This window comes from Rhinopithecus roxellana, chromosome 14, assembly GCF_007565055.1.
Source record: "Rhinopithecus roxellana isolate Shanxi Qingling chromosome 14, ASM756505v1, whole genome shotgun sequence".
NCBI classification, from domain to species: domain Eukaryota; kingdom Metazoa; phylum Chordata; class Mammalia; order Primates; family Cercopithecidae; genus Rhinopithecus; species Rhinopithecus roxellana.
In genome coordinates this window covers 134,357,471-134,378,144 of record NC_044562.1, presented here as the reverse complement: position 1 = coordinate 134,378,144, position 20,674 = coordinate 134,357,471, and the positions used below count along the sequence as shown (strand labels likewise).

Sequence of the window (20,674 nt, the reverse complement as noted above, 5' to 3'; positions counted from 1 at the left end):
ACGTGGTTTTCAAACACAGCTCTGCCTGTCACAGGATAGCAGGAATTGGCTGATCTGAGACACTGAGGGGTTGCTTTTGTGGGGATCGTGCTTCCCGAGTCCACAGATGGGGGTGGCACACCTACACAGACATGCAGGCACCCGCCAAGACCCCCACCCCACACACGCTGGGCACAGCCACCCTGAGAATAGGAGACGATGTTTTCTGCCTGGTTCTGGGAGCATTTCCTGGGTGGTAAGCTACATTTTGTAGGTGACAACGGGCCTCCTGACCCATCCTATAGTGAGTCCACGGCAGGCGGGTCTGCACCAGGCCCACAAGGCTGCCCGGTCCAGGAGCCGGGCTCTGGAGCCAGACTGCCTGGATTCTGGTCCTGACTCTGCCGCATTTGAACTGTGTGACCATGGGCCTGTCTGTGCCTCAATTTTCTTAGCTATAAAAGGGAGACCATTGCAGCACTTCCCTTATGGGCAGGTTGTAGGAGTAAATAGGTAAATTGTGCAAAGCACTTAGAACAGTGCTGGACACATAATAAGCACCTAGCAAATGGCGTTCAGTAATCACTAAGCAAACACTGGCTGCCAACAGAAACGAAGCTCCATGCCAGCAGCAGGGCCCAGGCAGAGAGAGGGCAGAAGACCCTGCCGGCACCCCTTCGACCCCAGGGAAGGAGGATGAAGAGCTGGGTGACAGTTATGTCAGCCCAAGGGCCTTGCAGATGGCCTCAGGGCTCACAGGCCAGCATCTGTGATTTGGGCCAAGGTGAATTCAAATCCCTCTTCTCCTGCAATCGGGAGGGCCAAGGTTCCCCTTGTGGTCAGTCAAGGCTGGGACAGATATACCCAGGCCTGTCCCCAACCACAGGGAGACACAAGTCCTGGGGAGTTTTGCCCTGATGGGGAAGAAGAGTAGCCACCCTGAGGCCTCTGGACCATCTTTCCAACATTTGCTAATGATTTGGTTGATCCCAAGTAGGACCCCTCTAGACAGAAGCCTCTCCTCTATCTCTGCCCTCTCTGTCTCCCCTCCCTCCCATCTCCTGAGTGACTTTGTGCTGAACACTCCTAAGCATATGAAGATGAGTGAGAAGCGGTCCCCACCCAGAGGACTTACAAGTTAGTTTGTGCTGGGGGAAAAGGGGCTTGAATGAGACCCGCCGCCGACGACTGGACATGGGGCAGCTAGAGACAGAGCTCAGGCATGGCACAGGTATGGCCCGGGCTCTTGCCCAGGGCGCAGCTGAAGGAGAAGCCAGGGCGGCTTCACTCAGATATGCATCTGAGGATCCCTGAAAAACCTCAAATGATTTACCTCGAAAGGAAACTGAACCAGCCCAAAGTGAAGCAAGACGAGCAGATCCAGATTTTGAGTCCTGTCTTTGTTGAACCCCAAAGCTACTCACAGGTGGGAAGGGATTGCCGGGGCTGGGCCTTGAGGGTGTTGCTCAGAACCTTCCAGGGAGCTGATATGGAGGCTGCCGCAGCCGAGGAGAGCTGGTCCCAGCTCTGCGTCTAACTGGTGCTGGGACATAGGAGGTCCCTGGGCCTCTCTGGGTGGCTTATCTAACAGGAGCTGCTGCACCAGCTCAGCTCTAAGCCCCTTTCAGCCCCAGCAGTCTAGGGAGCTACGAAAAGTCCTAGACATGGTTCTAAGGGGCCCTGCTTTTCAGCTGTAGGATAAACGCAAACTAAACGTTAAGCCCCTCCAAAGTTTCTCTTGCCACCAAGATGCAGTCTGCAACAGGAAAACGCCAGGTTGTAATGCCGCCTTGTATTGCTCCCTAGGCGGCCTCTTCCTTGACCTTTCTGATGCAGGAACAGAGCCACTTGGCTGGGAGGAGTCAGGCAGGTGGTTAAAGGCCTGGGGAGAAATCATGGCCTCAAACGTCCTTCAGTAGCTTGGTGCCTTTGGGCAAGTTACATAGCTTCTCTGTGCCTTAGTTCCCTCACTTTTAAAACGGGAATGCTAATTATACCTCTCTAAAGGCTGTTTGAAGATGAAATGAGTTAATATGTGTAAAAGCTCAGAGCTCTTTTCTGACTGGTTGTATGTGCACCTGTGTTTCCTAATCTTGTGTGTGTGTGTGTGTGTGTGTACGTGTCCTATTCTTGTGTGCATGTGTGCTGTGTGTACTCTTCTCTAACTTCTTCATGGACAGTGGCCACATTCAATTCTTCTGCCCCCTCCTGATGCTCAGCATGAACCCTCCTGCTGAAGGCTGGCGTGGGTTGGGGGCAGGACAGGTGGTACATGTCCTGGAAGTCCGAGAGGCCTGTCCCTGCGGCCTGAGGTGAGGGTGTGACTAATCCTGTCTGGGCCCTGGTTCCCTGGGGGTTCTATTTATAGAACTGGAGAGGGAGCAGACGGGATCAGATTGCAGCTCTGTGGGCCGAAGCCCGTCTCCTGCATGCAGACCTGCCCACCTCTCCTCCCAAGCTGTGGACAGAACTGCATGGAGGCTCGGGTGTCCCGGTCCCCTCTGGGTCTCTGCCCAGGCTTGTCTGTCCCCTCCCTCTTCCCGGCAGAACTACAGCCTGTATTTATGGCTGGGAGCCATGCCTGGCCCATGGGCCTGCCTGCCAGCTCCTGTCTGCTCTTGTGCAGGTCACTAATGGTTAGCGGTATGACATCCACAGTCCCCTGGCCTTTTCTTCATGGACACTGATCACCTTTCCGACGTGAGCGGCCGGGGCAGGCTGTGGCCACGGAGGGTTTGCTGTGAGGTCGGTGTTGATGGAGGGGCTGGGGCCACCGGCAATCAGAGGCTGGCTGTGGTACCCTGCAGCTAAATGGAGGAGGGGCAGCCTGCAGGCCAAGAACGGGGTGTCTCCCACACCTCCCATGTAGGGACTGACTGAGCGAGGAAAGAGAAAATAACCCAGTTCTTGTCCTCAAGCAGCCCACAGTTATCTTCAATTTTTTAAAAAAATTATTGTTTGTTTATTTATTTATTTATTGAGACGGAGTCTCGCTCTGTCGCCAGGCTGGAGTGCAGTGGCGCGATCTCGACTCACTGCAACCTCTGCCTCCCAGGTTCAAGCAATTCTCCTGTCTCAGACTTCTGAGTAGCTGGGACTACAGGCGCATGCTACCACGTCCGGCTACTTAATTTTCTTTTTCTTTTTCTTTTTTTTTGAGACGGAGTCTTGCTCTGTCTCCCAGGCTGGAGTGCAGTGGCCGGATCTCGGCTCACTGCAAACCCCGCCTCCCGGGTTTACGCCATTCTCCTGCCTCAGCCTCCCGAGTAGCTGGGACTACAGGCGCCCGCCACCTCACCTGGCTAGTTTTTTTTTTTTTTTTTTTTTGCATTTTTTAGTAGAGACTGGGTTTCACCATGTTAGCCAGGATGGTCTCGATCTCCTGACCTCGTGATCCGCCCGTCTCGGCCTCCCAAAGTGCTGGGATTACAGGCTTGAGCCACCGTGCCCAGCCCGGCTACTTAATTTTCAATTAAAAAAATGTTTTTTTATCTGGTCAGTAAAATTACATTTGGGGGCATGTATTCCTATTACTGCTCTATTTCTTTATAAGTAAAATACACTGAATATGTACACTTATGCAGCAGTGCCCTATAACGTTGTATGTGGTATAAATCATATGTAAACAAATGTAGGTGCAAGGGAGGCTCTGTATGTCCTCCCTGCTCTCAGGGAGTGAGCCTTAACAAGCCCCGAGGAAGTCCACACACACCCTGGAGACCTTTGCCCCCTGGGAGGGCCAGGCAGTGGACTAAAGTGTTCAAGGTCTCCTGACAAGGGCACTGACTTCAGACAGCGGGGACTGGGAGGATTCCTGCAGGAGGTGGGCTTGAGCTGAGCCTTGACGAATTGAGAGTGAGCCCAAGAAAAGCACTTCAGAAAGAGGGGCCTGCATTGAGCAAAGGGGGCCCAGGATGGCCCAGAGTGCAGGCACACATCAGCAGTGCGTGTCCCTGGGTGAACAAGTATGTACCCACAACCAGCACCAGGGCTCAGCAAGCCACAGGTGAAAACATCAGTTCTTGCATACAGCCTGGCCAACATGGTGATACTCCATCTCTACTAAAAGTACAAAAATTACCCGGGTGTGGTGGCGCGTGTCTGTAATCCTAGCTACTCCGGAGGCTGAAGCAGGAGAATCGCTTGAACCTGGGAGGCGGAGGTTGCAGTGAGCCAAGATCTCGCCACTGCACTCCAGGCTGGGCGACAGAGTGAGACTCCGTCTCAAACAAAAACCAAACAAACAAACCAAAACAAACAAACAAATTCTTGCACAGAACTCTTTTCCAGACTGAAAACGTGTAGAGAGGGAAAGAGGAAGGAACTGGGTCTGGGGTCTACCCTGAGTATCTTCTCACTGGGAGGTACTGGACATGTCAGTCCTTTCTCTAACCTGTTTCTTCATGTGTAAAATGAAAATACCGATTTTCCCTCAAGGGCATGAAGTAGCCAAGGGCCATATACACCTGGGGCATTGCTCTGTGGCTGGGATGTTTCTGGGAGTTCTTCCCCTGTGGTCTTTCTTTCCACGTGCTCCTTGTCCACCCCCTGCCCCCACTTCCCTGAGCTTTGGGAGAGCAAGATCGCTGTGTTTTGTTCCACACGCACCCAGAACCCCGCACCACGCCCAGCACACTGTAGAGGTTCTGTGCATCTCTCTGCCTGACTGCACACACCACTGGAGCCTATGTAGCCTCTGGGGGCAGAAATCCTTCCAAAACGTAGTACAAAATCAGATCCTCATCCAGCACCCCAGGGATCACCCCAACCTGCCTGGGGTTCATCTTCAGTTTTCACAGAGCATTTGTATAAGCTCTGCCTGTTCTCTCATCCTCAGGCCTTTATGGGCGCTGTCTGTCCACCTGCTCGCCTCTTAAAGCCCCCCAGGTCCTGCTAATTCACTGCTGAGGAAATCGAAAGAGTACAACATCAAGAAAGAGAAAAGCCAACTTGGAATGGAGAAAAGTTTGACGAATCATATATCTGATAAGGGGACCTATTTCTAAATATCTGAAGAACTCTTACACCTCGGTATTAAAAAGAACCTACATAAAGTGGGCAAAAGACTGGAAAAGACACTTCTCCAAAAAAGATATACAAATGCACATGAAAAGAAAAGATGTTCCGCATCATTAGCCCTCAGGGAAATGCAAATGAAAACCACAATGAGATACCACTTCACACCCACTAGGATGGCTACAATGATAGATTTTTTTAAAAGACAGGGAGGATGTGGAGAAATCAGAACCCTCCTACACTGCTGCTGGCATTGTGAAATGGTGCAGCTGCCGTGGAGAACAGCCTGGGAATTGTTCACAACGTTAAACAGAGCTTCTGTATGACCCAGCAACTCTACTACTCTATATATCCAAGAGAAGGAAAAACGTATATCCACACAAAAACATTTTCACCCATTATTCATAATACCCAAAAAGTGGAAACAGTTCAAACGTCCATCAACTGAGGAATGGTTAAACAAAATGTGGCCTATCCATCCAGTGGAATAATATTCAGCCATAAAGAAAAACTAAGTACCCGTCCATGCTCCAACAGGGATGAACCTTGAAAGCATTACTCTAAGTGAAAGAAGCCAGTTACAAAAGGCCAGACATTACATAATTTCATTTATATAAATGTCTAGAATAAGCAAATCAATAGAGACAGAAAGTAGATGAGTGGTTGCCAGAATGGGGGATCTGGAGAAAATGGGGCGTGACCGCTCACAGGTACACAGTTTCTTTTTGGGGTGATGGCAATATTCCACAGTTGATTATAGTGATGATTACACAACTCTGAATACACTAAAAACCATTGAATTGTATACTTTGAATGGGTGAGTTGCATGGTAATGTGAGGTATAGCTCAATAAAGTTATTTAAAAAGTTGTTACTTAAAATAAAAAAGGAAATTGAGATACGGCAGACTGCTACTAGTGTGTGTAAACCAAGAGTAAACATGTTTTGGATGAGAGCTTAAGCACGCTCCATGAGCCTAAATCATTGGATGGATTTTGTAACACCAATGTTGGTGGCTGCTGTGGTTTGGAGGTTTGTCGCCCCAAAACCTCATGTTGAAATCTGATCTCCAATACTGGAAGTGCACCTAATAAAAGGTGTTTGGGTCATGGGGGTGGATTCCCTCCCTGGCTTTGGGGCAGGCAGAGGGGCAAGTAAGTTCCCTGTTAGTTCTCACTGTATTAGTTTCCTCGAAAGCAGCTTGTTATAAAGAGCCTGATACCTCCCTCCCCCTCTCTCTCTCTTGCTTCCTCTGTCCCCAGGTGACCTCTGCACACAGGGTGCAGATGAGGAAATGGGGCTCAGGAAGGTGAAGTGACTTGCCCAGGCCACCAGCTAGCAAGTGGTCAGGTGGGATACGAATCCACCCCTCTGCTGGGCCCTTGCTGGCTGACCTTGCAGTTTACTAAGGTGACTGATCCGGAATAAATCCAGAGCATTCAAATGTTTGCCTTTCTTTGGCCTCCACCATGAGTGGAAGCAGCCTGAGGCCCTCCCCAGATGCAGATGCCTCATCTTGAACTTTCCAGCCATCAGAGTCATGGACTAAAAAAGCCTTTTCTCTTTACAAATTCCCCAGCCTCAGGTATTCCTTTATAGCAACACAAAGACCACACTAACACAGTGACTCTGCAACCTTCTGAAGTTATTTCCTGTTTGTTTTCCACATAATTGAGGTTCCTAAGCCCCATGACCTCTGGACAAGTGAGGCTTATATAATCAGTACCATTACCTGTTGTTGTTGTAAAAATGGTGCCTTGGGCTAAACTGTCCTCTTGGCCTTTGCTCACACAGCTACTTCTCTGCCATCCATGCAAGCAGAGAGCCATTCCAGGGCCCAGGGGATGATGTATGTGTGCCAAGTGCCGGGGTCTGAGGTCTACCCCACCAGCTCCTGGGTCAGCAAACAGGGCAGATGTGTTCCAGGGGGTGTGGGGGAGGTGACATCTGCTACTCACCCACATGGCTGAGGGTTTATAGAAGGATGTGCAGGTGGAAACATGCACACAGCTGCAAATCTTCTAAGTGGGGCATTAGGTCCCTCTTCCTCCTAAAGTCATCCCTTCCCTAACCAGGATCATTTCAGCCCCTGGGACTCTCTAAATAACACAGCTGAAGCCACAATTTGTCACTGAGAGCTCCCCTAGCCAGGCCAGGCCACTCCCCACAATGCAGTCAATGGGACATGGGTCCCACCATGCAGCCAACAGGACATGGGCTCAGGAAAACGTTAGAACACTCTGGATTTATTCCAGATCAGTCACCTTAGTAAACTGCAAGGTCAGCCAGCAAGGGCCCAGCAGAGGGATGGATTTTCATATCCCACCCGACCACTTGCTAGCTGGTGGCCCGGCCAAGTCACTTCACCTTCCTGAGCCCCATTTCCTCATCTGCACTATGGGGTGATGTTCCTCACTTTAATGAGGTGTAGGAAGGATTATATGAGACAAATAATCTGCTATGCTCTGGGCCTTTTAATTTGCTCATTTTTTATTTTATTCCTCTCTAGGATATTTTGTAAATCTTCTTGTCTGGGTAAAGCAGAAATAGATGCACCCAAATCAATACACGGTGTTCTCTGCCTAATGGAAAAATTTACTTTAAAATTTTCTAAAAATGTGCTCTAAGATAATGGCCTGGAGAGACATACCCATTTCTCTTCAAGACAATTGGAGGAAAAGACCTGCTGCTATTTGGGACTCGGGAGTGGGAAGAAGATGGGGGAAGAGCAGAGCAGGAGATCTGGGGTGGAAGGAAGAGTAGGAGGGCCTGCTGCTCAGGGTTACAGCCCTGGTGGTTGGGAACTGGGGCACTGGGCTCCTTGAGCCCTCTAGGGGATGCTGGTCCTAACATTTGGCTCCCTGCCAGGGACAGTTATGCCACTGGGGTCTCCAGGCCACTTACCCTTGCAAGTATCAAGCCCACACCAACTGCTCCTCTGCCTCCATGGCCCTCCAGAGCAATCCATCTCACTGGACAGTACTGTTTTCTTTCCTGTCTATCTTCTCCCCAACTCCAAGCTCCTCAAGGTGAGAACTAAGTAAAATTCACTTTTGCAAACCCCAGCACTTAGGACACATCAGGTCAAACTTGAGCTGCATCAGGGTCACCTGGAGGACTGATGAAAACATATTGCTGGGCTCCACATCCAGAATTGCTGGTGCTGCTGGGGTGGGGACCACACTTTGAAAAACACTGCGTAGGTGCTCAGGAAAGGTCTGTGGAAGGGGTGAAAGAACTAACCACTCACTTGCATGCAAGAGCAACTCAGTTTTAACTTTTTTTTCCCTGGGTCTTTACAGTTGGCCCAGCTCCCAGCCCACTTGGTCCAGAAAGTCCTCCCTGCTCATAGGGACTTCGAGTATTCATGCTCTCTCTGAGCTCCTCTAGGTCTTGAGGGTCACATGTATATGCCCTGTCCCTACACACCCCTTGGCTGCCCAGAGCTGGGTCTCTCAGGTGAGAAGGTGATCAGCGTCATCGTGGCATTGTTAGCTGAGTCAATGAAACAAATCCCATGGGGACCACTCCCTGGCTATATGTGGGTCATCAGGCCCACTGCAGGCTGGGGAGAGGAGCAGTTCTAGGGGACCATAAAGATCTTGGGAATCTGGGAGCCCCCTAACATCTTGACTGGGAGGATATTCCCAAAGGACAGAGTTTCCTGGCTGACCAAGAATCCAGATGGCCTGCGTGCCAACCAGGAATCTCTCACTACCGTGCTTTGACAGCCCAGCCTGGGAGAACTGCTCACTGGGACAGTTCATTACTACCCACTGCCAGCGTATGGGAAGGATGATGGTCAGTGCTGGTTGGGAAGGGGAAGAGGAAAGCCCAACTGTCAGCACCAAGGCCAGGGGCTTGAAGCAGCAGAGGGGGTGGGGCATGCTCAAGCACCACGGTCCCTATGCTGTACAACTTTAGGAGGTGCTATTTACATAGTAATCGCTGTGGAGAGCGCCCTCTGCACAGCCTGTGCAGTTTTATGCAATGGTCCATCCTACCAAACCTCCTCTGAGAAATTCTCTTATTCATTATTCCCAGAGTACCTGCTGTGTACTCAGCATGGAGCAAGGTGCCAGGGCCATGCAGGTAGCCAAAGATGACCTGCCCTCTTAAAGCTCTTGGGAGAAAGGCCAGCTACACAATGCAGGAAGGAGTAAAGTGCTGGCATGAGGGGATGACTGGGCGCTATGGAGCCAGGGAGGAGGGCTTTACTTTGCCCAGGGAGGCCAGGGAGCTGGATTGTGGGGGCAGCCAGCTCCCTATGGGCCAGTTAATCCAGCCAGGTTGGAGGCCATCAGGCAGTGGCAGCTGAATCTGCAGCCTCAGCGTCTGGAGCTGGGTGGTTTCTTGCTTTCCAGGGAGACCTGGAGCTGCACAAACCCTGGGACTGGTGGGTCTCGTGGGCTGTGGCTGCCCCCACCCCTCCCCTTGTTATGGCATAGGATTTACTGAATCAGGGATGGGCCTCAGCCCTGCTCCTGGGCAGGGCAAGCCATGGGAGTAAGGAAAGAGCAGAGTTAGCCAAGACACACAGAGGCAGCTCAGGGTGTCTGCCACGGAGCTCGGCCTGCCTCACATCAACTGCTTTTTGGGCTTAGGGATGTGTGCCTTCTTTTGGTTTGTCCAGCTGCTGCACTGCCTTTTTCTGGAAGCCTCTGAGGGGCCCTCCCCTGCCCCTCAGTGGCCTCTTACTTTGGATTCCCAGGGATACTGGAAGTCGGCCTCCACCCTCTAACTGCTCTGCATGGGGAGAGTCATGCAGCCACTTCTCAACCACCTGCCATGGGCCAGCACCAACTTTTGCAAGAGCTCTGACTTTTGCAACAGCTTTGACGTTTGCCAGAGTCCTAAGAGCTCAAAAGGCTGGTCCAGGCAGCCTGGGGAGCAGCTCCTGGCTTCCACCTGGGTCTAGGACAGGGAGGACTTCACGCTCTGGAACTAACTCTGCACTTTTTGTCACATTACCATTGGCTGCACACACTGGTTCTCTTGTCTGTCACCTCATTGGATGGGGGCCAATAAAAAACTCATTTATGTGTCTCTAGCACCTACTGGGGCCTGGCACACAGTAAGTGCTCAATACATTTCTGTGGTTTGAATGATTTAAGACTAGATTCTGAGGGGAGTATTTGTGAGTCATAGCTGCTCTCCCCAGAACCTAGCTGGGGCTCTCTCATACTCAGTGGTGATGAAATAATAATACTATGAGTTTCTAATCCCTTCTGCAGCTTGGTGACATCGTTAGACCTAGTCAAGCATTTTGCTATTTGATAAACTTAGTAACACTGAGGACTTATGCACAGATGAATTTAAACACTGGAAATAAATATTAGCAAAGAGACTGCTGCAACTCTGGTCAGAGTGAAAATCAAACACCAGATCTAAGGTGCACTGAGGTGCAGCCTGGTATGGGGGTACTCATGGAAGGAGCCTTCAGGAATGCTGAGTCAATGGCTTCAGGGTTTTTGGAGGCTTCTGGGCCAGGGCATAGCAACCATTTGGAGGGGTCTGCCCAGTCTCCATTAGGTGGGGGTGTCAGGGCAGGTGAGGCCCAGCTACTGCCATTGGTAGATGTGCTGTCTCCTTGGCTCTTCCAAACCTGTGTCTGCCTGGTCTGTGCCTCTGGCCACTTCCCACCCAGAGCTCTTGCTTTCTTTCTGCTTAGGTTATAGGCTTAATCTTTTTCCCTGGGAAGTGCCTTTCCCCCAGCTAGCTAAATTCAACAGGAAGGCCCAGTGCCTCTACAAGGCAGAATTAAGTTCCCCACCTCTTGGCTCTGCAGCACAGGTAACAGGTTGCAACTAACATACAGTGGTATGTACTTTCCCTTACAAGTCCCAGGGGTAGGTGGTGGGGGGGACCTACTCCCTGTCATCTCGATCACCCCTCCCCACATGCTAATAATGTTAGTATTAAAACTAACACCCTTGGATATGAAAAATCTACATCTCCCAGTCAGGTGAAGTGAATAACAGCTTCTGCAAAGTCTTTCCCATTTTATGGATCTGAAATTTGCAATGTAAGTCAAAAGCAGGGCATATTTTATGCAAATAAGAAGTTTTCAGGGAAGTTCCCCACCCTGTGACTGCCCCATGTAGCAACTCCGGGCTTCCCCTATAGCGTGAATTCCATCTTCCCCAACAGAGAGGAGCTGGGCAGGCACATCCCAGCACCTAACAAATGCTGGCATGGACACAGCTGCAATAACCAGGAGTCAAATGCAGAGAAGTGCCAGCGAGGCAAAGTCGGGGATCGCGCCTGAGGATGTGCGCACAAGGTTTGACCTGCGGAAGGCTATCATGCCTTCTACTTTGCAGAAGAGAAAACTGAGGCCCGGACAGGTTAAAGGACCTCCTCCGGGCCCCGAGTTGGCTCTTGCCTGCCCTAGTTCCACTGTGTCCTGGGCCGGTCCCGTCCCTGCATTCGAGCTGCCTCTGGGGTGGCGAGGGCCTGCGGCTCATTGCTTGGGACGTGAGTAACAGTTGGTCACCTGGTCAGCACCAGGCTTTGGTGTCTTCTGCTTTCTTCCTCTTCAGTTTTCTCTCTCCTCAATGAGCTGCTCCAACTCACACTTTCCAGCCTCTCATTCTCAGGCTGTTTCTGCAAATCCAGAGCTGCCCGCTATCCCCAAACCCCCAGGCTTGGTTCTCACTGGGCCTGGGGTCCAGGAGGCCCCACCTGATCCCAGGTCCCTCTTGCTATCCCACCCCTAGCCTCCCACAGCTGACCTGAGAGGAGAGAGGATGGAGGATGCCAGTCTCAAATCATGGTTTAAAAGCTTGGTTATAGCCATACACATCTAATTGATATATTTCTATTTTCTCTGTGGGCATTTTCCCTTTCTGATGTACTCTTACAAACATTTTACTGTTATATTTCTTGTAATACTGCCTGGAATCATTATTTAGACATCATTAAAAAATTATTATATTTTTAAAAGGAAGGCTGAGAAGTTCCTACAGAAGAGAATACAGAAAGCTCAAGCACACTCGAGCCAATCCCGCAGAAATACACATGCGCGCAAGTTAGGTCTGATGGAAAAGAGTTGATCATCACACCACTTTGCAAAATAAAAGTGAATGAATAATTTAGAGAGCTTTTTACAAACATCTAGATTTTCGAATCATTCTAGAAAAATCCGGTTCAATTACTTGCAGCAGCAGTTCCGTGCTAAACCAATGCAGAAATGGTTACCAATAAGAAAAATGTACAATTCCCAATGGGCCTGCATTCCACAGAAATGCATCATAAACATTAACATCCTTAAACACACACATACACACACACAACTGTGTGTGATAAATACTTGAACCTTTGACTTTTAAAAGCCTCCTGACTTAATAACTTGGACTTCCTTTCCTCAAAAAGGGGCCATGAAAATGTGCAGATGATACATATTTCCCATTTTATACTGCACTTTTTGCAGCCTGTTCCAAGGCAGTACAGATCTCTGGGAGGTGTCAAGTTCCTCCTGGAGATTCAAGGGGCACCCTCCAGCTGGCCAGGGGTCAGGGGATTGGGGAGCTGGAGGGAGGGGTTTGCACAGGACCCATGCCACCTTGGATGTGCATCATAGCCAGATTTACCAACAGCAGGCTGGTGCGACATCTGGCTGACATGAGGGTCTGAGGGTCTGAGGCTCTCAGGTCACTCGACAGCCTCATCATGAGGTGAGCCACCTTTCTGGCTCAGTCTCCAAGCAGGACAGCCTGGCTTTGGTTCTGACTTTTGGTTTCTCAGGAGACGAGGGACCTGCCAGAGAGACAGCCAGCTGACTCCTCCAGCCTGCACGCCAGCTCTTGGCCACAGGGACTGGACCGGGAGTGGTGACTGATGCTTGGTTGGAGAGTGCACTGAGAGAGCGCAGCTCTGGCCTGCTGCTTCCTGCTCAGGGAGGAAACCTCACTGGTGATAATTAGTGGCTCAGACTCAAGTCTCTTTGCTACAGGAACTGAGGTGGGACGACCAGTAGAACCCAGGATGCATAAAATGAATAAATGTCATCTAATGTGTGCACACACACATGAGAGAGAGAAAGAAAGGGAGAGAGGTGTTTACTCTTCGGGATACAAAGGCAAACATAATGGCTGCAGAAAGTGGCAATTTATCAATTTCTGTGGGGGAAATTTATTGCAGTCATCATGGTTGCCACTGGCTTAGTGATAATGCTCTCAGCATTTGGTGCCCACAAAGGCTTCATTGTCATCTTTACTTGCTTGTCAGTGCTCACAGTGGAGAGAAAGACAGACAGACAGACAGACCCACAAAGAGATGACAGCACTTGTCTCTAGGGCAAAGCATGGACGGGGGCTGAAGAAGACACAGGCATGTTTCTGCTGGCTGGGGACGGCTTTTCAGTGGACCTTGGAGGCCACATCGGCAGCCCAAAGGAGGCTGGAGGTTTGGAAGCTTTTGTGTTGTTGAAGTGAATTATGTGCAAGTCCATTCTTAGGGATAAGTGTATTCTATTGTCCAACTTGTTTGGAACCCAGTGATCTTGGAATAGGGCACATCTAAGTATCCCTGGCATCTTTATCTCAAGCCCGCGTGCAGAACCTGTTTATCAGATCCCTGAGCATCTGATAAACAGGTTCTGGGCAGGTTTTCTCTATCATCACCAAACACCAAGCCAAGGCCTCATTGTTCTCTGTGGCTCCCTGGGTCTCTTCTCTCCTACTGGAGTGAAAGCTCCTGTGCGCAGGGCTAGATTGCTGAATCTCCGCGGAGTCCAGCACAGGCCGGTAGGCAGGGACTGACTTCCACTACCCCTCCTTCCAGTCCCTGCCCACTCCACCCCCCACCACAGCCAATGGCATTCCTTCCATCTCAAATCTTGACATCCTCCTGGCCCATCCCAATCCCCCTTCCTTGAAGAGCCAGCCCAAGGCCTTGGGCACTTAAGACACCTACCATCTCCCCCAACCCTCACCCCTGACAATCTCTCCCTGCTTTGAATTCAGAGAGGCAGCTGTGTTAGTTGGTGGACCTAGCTGGACAGAGCTGTGTGTGAATTCCGGTCCAGCCATGTGCTAGCTGTGTGACCTTGGGCAGGTTGCGTTCCCTCTCTGTCCTGACGATTAAACAGTGAATGTGAAACCCCTAAACACATGTCTTCCTTAGGACTGCTCTTGCGTGCACCTTTCCTTGCTCTGCTGTGGCCACTCACTGCACATGGCCCCTCTGCCACTCTGGGTGCTCTATGGTCAGCTGAGGGAGGGACCTATGTGCCCTCCACCCCTGCACATCCTCACAGTCCCTCACATCATGCTCTGCTTAGGTGAAGCTGGTGGATACCTGTTGAGCCAGAGGGTCTTAGGCAGTGCTTTCAAATGTTCGTGAACACCAGAATCGCCCGGGCAGTTTAAGTGGGTGGGTTTCTGGGCAGTCCCAGGCCCAGAGTCTCTAGTTCAGTGTGTTGGTGTGGGGTAGATAGGACTCTATTTTCCTATCAAAGCTGCTGGGGGGTCTCCAGATCTCTTTGGAGAAGCTGCACTGTGAGGAAACCGCACCTGAGGAAAGCAAACCTTTCTGTTGCTTTTGAGAGTACAGGAGCTGGAGAGTACACGTTCCTGGAGGACTCCAGGTCAGCTGTGACAGCTGCCCCCTGGGGTTCTCACTGAGACCTTGGCTCTACCCTGAGCTCCCTCAACCTTGGGACTTCCCCTCCTCTCAGCACCCCCCACGCAGCCATACCAGATGTTAAAGGTCACGGGAGGGCAAGCAGCAACCTCACTGGAACTCACACCAGCCCGGGTGACGCAAGCTTTCCAACCTCCAGCCTTCAGATCTGGGAACACCAGGAGGGCAGGGCTTTCCCAGATGTCCGCCCCTCCATCTACCCATCACCCTGATTTCTGGCTGCTGGGCCCAGCACTGTCTTGCTTCCTTCCCTTCCAGTTCCCGGTACCACCTTCTTTCTGGCCAGTCCAGAGACATCTCCAAGGGCCAGAGGGTCATCTCCAGAGGGCCTGGCACTCTCTTCCCACAGCTCCTCACTTCCCACAGCTCCTCTGGCCTTACACCCAGGTTGGGGCGATTTGACGGCCGATGGTGCGTCCTCTCAAACTCCACTGCATTCAGTGTGCTACTGACCCTCGTGCAGGCCTGGATGGTCACCCAGAAAGCCCCCTTGGATGCCAGCAAGCCCACTGTGGCAATATGCAGGCCAGACCTCACCCAGAGGGCCCAGCTCTCAGCCACTGTATCCTCTAGCTGTGCACCCAGAGTTCACCTTCAGAGAGACGCTCGCCCTGACTGGGGGGTATACCGTTACCCTCTCAAGCCCACTGGGAAAATCAGGCACCACTCCCCACAGCCTGCTGGCCACCCCACCAGCTGGATGCTTATAGAAATGGGAAGCAGCCGGGCATGGTGGCTCACACCTGCAATCCCAGCACTTTGGGAGGCCGAGGCAGGTAGATCACCTGAGGTCAGGAGTTCAAAACCAGCCTGGCCAACCTGGCAAAACCCCGTCTCTACTAATAATACAAAAATTAGCCGGGTGTGGTGGAGCACACCAGTAATCCCAGCTGCTCGGGAGGCTGAGGCAGGAGAATTGCTTGAAATCAGGAGGCAGAGTTTGCAGTGAGCCGAGATGACACCACTGTACTCCAGCCTGGGCAACAGAGCGAGAGTCTGTCTCAAAAAAAGATAGAAATAAAATAAATAAATAATAAATAAAAGAAATGGGAAGCTTGTTCACTCGCAGACCCCAGCATGCCAGCTTTGGGGGCCCTGCTGTCTACACATGAACCGAGACAGCTGACACCACCAAATAAAGCTTAGTGGGCCCATTCACCAACCCCAAATCTCTTTACATGCACCGAAGTTGGCTTTATAATCTTGGGGCAGTATTTTTTTTACACCTTTAAAAAGAAGGCTTACACAGGCGATGTATGCTGAACTCCCACCTGGCTCTCATTAAGCAGAAGGCGGAGATGGAGGAAGTCACTGTCTGATTGAGGAACAATCAGTGCTCACCTGTTGCCTGCGCTGCTCGGTAACTGTGGGCATGCAGAAGACAGACTGACTGGGAGGAGTTGAATATCGAACAACTCTCCAATGACAGCGTTCTTATGGCACTGAAGCAACCAACGCCTGACCCATTCGGAGGAGTGCTCATGAGGCCAGGCCACACCTGAAGAGGAACACACTCTGCCCTTGGGTTGAAATGACAACGCAAGAGTTTCTCAGCCATGAGCAGTCGCCTGTCAGCCCTCACCACAGGCACAGTGGTTGATCCCTCCGGCTCAGTGGGTGAGGGAAGGGGGTGTCTCTGGGTTTGCATCCTGGCTCATTCACATGAGCGATAGGTCCTGGGCCTCACCGCCACGTGTCTCCTCACTCAGATTCACACGTACGCAGAGGGCATGTGTGTTTGTGGGGTGATTAATGACAACACTCATCCTGCCAGCAGTGGGACTCAGCTGGTCTTAGAGTGCCTGGCTCAAAGGTAGTGCTCAGTAGGTGTTTGCTGAATGAATAACCGATGAGGCAGAATTTGGACAGGAGAATGTGGCGGTTAGTTAGTGGCTAGGACTCTCAGGATAGGGGTGGAAAAAAAGAAGCTGGGGTCCATATGTGCTTGAAAAGTCACGTGGTTGGGAGAATAACACTGTCGACCTCCTAAGAGTCTCCAGGTACAAATGAGCTCCTGTAGGTAAAGTGTTTGGCCCGGGAGCCGGCACATGGGAGGCTGAATGTCAGTGATGAGGACTGGCATTTCAGGCGAGATGGTGGTGGTGTGTGGCATGCCAAGGATGTGATGGTTGGAGTACACAGAGGCCCGGGACCCGTGGGAGGCTGTGTTGGACAGGTGGGTGGACCCAGCTGCAGGAGACTGGTGGGAGGAAGTGGGACTTCAGTAGCCCAATGTTTGAAGACCACCTAATCTCACCCTGACCCCTGCCCCTCTCCTCTCTAAGTTCTGTGATCTCCAAAGCCTCTCAAATTGGAATGGGTTGGCAGGGGTGAGGTAGGAGTGGAAAAAGAGGCATACACCCTTCCAACCCCTAGAGGGAGGAAAGGCGCCAACTTGGCCTTAGGTTCTAATAACTACTTAAACTGGTAAACATCCTCATTTTAAATCAAGAGGCACCTCCCTGGTCTAGATGCTAGAAAGCAGTTTCATAGTACTCAACCTGCCCAGCTCGGGAAGACCTGGCCACTATGCACCGTGGGTGGACAGGAAAGAGCGGATCCAGCCTCAGCTGGAAGACCAGGGAGCCTGACTCCCCGAATGACCTGCTTCCTTCCCCTGCCCCAGCCTGCCTGAACCTCACCCTAGCCCGCTCAGTTGTTCATTTGCAGCTAGACAGGGAATGCAGCAGGCAGCGTAGACTGCCAGTCTGGGAGGCATCAGCTAAGACAGAGCTGGGAACCCTGGGGCTTGGAGCCAAGGCCAGCTCTGCCACAGAGTACGGAACCTGGAGGCCACTCTCTGGGCCTCAGTTACCTTCTTTAGGAAAGTCAGTGGTTTGGTCTAGAAGAGTACTGAGCCTGGAAGGCCCCTCACTGGTTAACACGCAAACCTGAGGTGAAGAAGGAGGGATCTGATATTTACTGCACTCCTAAAATTCAGCACTTCACACACTTAGTCCCCCAGATAGGCATCCTTGTTTTATGAGGATATCCTGTTTGAAGTCCTTGGCAAGGTTTTGCAAATGAACAGAGGTTCAGAGAGCTGAGGGCTTCATGTCAGGGGGTAAGGAGCTGAGATTTGGACTCATCTATCTGACTCCAAAGCCAGACTCTCCCCCCAGCTCTCAGCCAGCGACCTTTACCCACCCAGCTCTCAGGTGTGCGCCTTTGGACTTCACTCAAGAACTTTCACTTTTTAACTATGTGAAGCCCTGCCCAGCACCCTGGTCTCTGATAAGCCCGAGGAGGGAAGGGCTGTGGGCCAAGGATAGGAGACGTGAATGGGAGAGGAATCTACCTGTTTGACATCTCTAGGCTGGAGAGGGCACATGTGTGATCCCAGCTTGTCCTGGCCTGGTCCTGGGGACCTCAGCAAACCTGGGGCAGGCTGCTCAACCTCCAGGTGGACAAGTGGCCCAGCCTGAGCTCCCTGCTGGCTCTGAGGCCAGCATTAGACTGTGTCAGTTCCATACCTGCTGCCACATTGCCTGGCTGAGGCCACCTGCTCCATTTAAGCCCCTTCAGGACACTAGTGACATCATCTACCCCACTCCGCCCACTTACCCATCAGACATTGGCTAAGCACCTGCTCCCTGCCAGCCCCTCTGCAGGCCACTGGGGACACAGATAAGTAAGACACAGTCTGGGTCCTCCAGGTGCTCCTAGCTGATTCAGTCAGCTTTGGATGGGACTTGGGGATCTATATTTTTAACAAGCCTTGCAGGTGACTGAGGGGACACACCCAGGTGAGACCCTTTGGTTTTGTGGACCTTCTGGCTCCCAGCACTGTATTCTTGGGGCTACCAGAATCCTCTTGAGGACACAGCCTGTTTCACCCCACTGGTAGGTTCCTCTGGGCTCCAAGTCTGATAACTCTGGGTTCAAATCCTACTTCTGCAACTTGCTAGCTGTGTATCCTTGCAAAATATGTGGACTCTCTGAGGCTGTTTCCCCATTTTTAACAAGAGATAATGGTGCCTTCCTGTTGTGAGGATTAACTGGGATATTATGCACAAAGCCCTTAGCAAGATGCCTGGCACACATAAATGGGAATATCTGCTGTTAATTATATTATGGCTGCACTCTGATGGACAGAAATACCTCCCTGGGGCTATTTCCAGAACCCCCCACTTCTGGAGTTCATCTCTGAGGTGGCCCTGGATACCTGGGAGGCCTCTCCGTGCCCTCTGCCAGGGCTCCAGCAGGACCTTCCCGCTTCTCCCCACGGATCCGGCTTTCTGGTCCCCGAACGGCATATTATCTGGGCACACCCTCCACTTCATTTACCCAGGGTGACCAAAGTTCCAACCACACCTCTCCGGGCAGTCTGTCCCCAAATTTCGGGGAAGTGGGCAGGAGGGGGAACTTTGCCGGGCAGGAAAGGGAACTTTGCCAGGCAAGAGCTCTGCGGGCAGAGGCGGGCACTGGTCAGACCAGCCTCCTCCTGGGGACCAAGGTCGGGCGCCCCTGCCCAGCCCCTGCCCCTGCCCTGCCCGGCTGCGAAGGGACTGGGAGGTCTGGCGAGGAAGAGCCTAGAAGATCCCGCCTACAGCTACCAGCCCTCCTTTGGGACCGCTGGCCAGAGCCCCAGCTGTGGGGCACACGGAACCTGTGGACTCAGCCGAGGTCACCTGGAGGGGCGCCCACATCTGCACCCGGGGCTCCGGAGCCTGCTCCCCGCCACTGTCGCCGCCGGCCCTGCCCAACTCGCATGGCGCAAGCGGCTTCTGCGCCTAGGGAAGGAAGGCACGCGGGGTGGGGGCCCCGAACCCGGTTTATCTGCCGCCGGGCGCACGTGGCTCGGTCCCAGGGTAGAGGGGTCGCCTCCAGACGTGTGGCGGCACCCGAGGTCCGTGCGGCGATGGCGCAGGGTGCAACCGGGCGGGCGTCTCGGGGACCCGGCGCAGCACACAGCCCCGCGGAGACCGGGGGAGGGGTCACTCACCTCTGCGGCCAGCCGCTCGGAGCAACCGCGGCAGCTGAAGGTCCGCGGCGAAGGCAGTGGCTCGGCCCGAGGCTCCTCCTCTCGCGCGCCCCACCCGCCCGGGAGGGCCGGACCTGCAGGGGAGGTGGCCGCCCGCCAGCCCGCCGCAGCTTATCCGGCTCGGCCACCTCCCCCGGGGCCTCAATCAGGAGCCGCCGGGTCCTCGCTCCCCGCCCAGTCCTGCAGGCCCGGCAGCGGCGGCGGCGTCTAACCACCCTCCTCCCCTGGCCCCAGGCGGGAGGTCCCCAGCCGGCTCCAACACTTCCTGATTTGCAGTGCCCCGCACACGGCTGAAGAGAGCGGAACTCCGGGACCGCCCCTTAACCCGGCCAGGGAGGGCACCGAGGCCAGGGTGACCTCTAGGCCCCCCTCTCTTAACCTGAGGAGCACCTCGAATCCTTATCCATTTTATAATGGAGCCCAAGTGGCAGCCATGGTTGCAGGTGGGAAGAGGCCAGGGCGCCAGATTGGGTCCGGATCCCTTCCCTCTCAACAAGGCCTTTGTGGTCCTGCCCATCTCTGTCCCTTGTCCACCCTTAGGGCAGACTTTTGACCCTTCCCAGCAGTCCTCAGGTTCCAAGACCGGTGGGATGGCGGGCACCTTTCTCCCGGAGCTGCCTCCCTGTCTAGGCCTTCTGGGCTCTGAAACCCTACCCGTCCCCCGCTCCCCCTGGCGCACTGCTCGCTGCCCTCCGCACTTCCAGTGCAGATGGCTTCACAGCACAGCAGTGAGGCCGGGCAGAAGTAAGGTGAGGCCGTCTGTGGGCGCCTTTCTAGAGGTGTGCGCCCTGGTCCGAAGCCCTTTCTCACCTATGGTCACAGTTGCCGGCTGCTGTTACTCTCTTTACAGGTGAGGAGACCCGGGCTTTTCCGCTCAGATTCGTGGAGGCTGAGTGGGGGTTCGAGACCCCGGTACTCTTTCTAGAGTATTCCTGGGGGGCGTATTCTATTAGCTTCTGATGAGGAGCTTCAGGTTATTTTTAGGAAGTCTAAGAATCCTGTTTTCTGGGGAGCCAGCCTCTGTTGGGGAGATAAGCCTCCAGAGGCCAGA

General features: G+C 52.7%; 1 protein-coding gene across 1 annotated transcript in view; it reads right to left on the bottom strand.

Annotated features, from left to right (window-relative positions):
• Nucleotides 1–19,865, bottom strand: part of STEAP3 (STEAP3 metalloreductase) — a 41,914-nt gene extending 22,049 nt beyond the window's left edge. The window contains exon 1 of the mRNA XM_010362154.2: nt 19,585–19,865. The gene's annotated coding sequence lies outside the window, so the exon portion shown is untranslated. The remainder of the gene's footprint in view (nt 1–19,584) is intronic.
• Between the last annotated feature and the right edge of the window lie 809 nt (nt 19,866–20,674).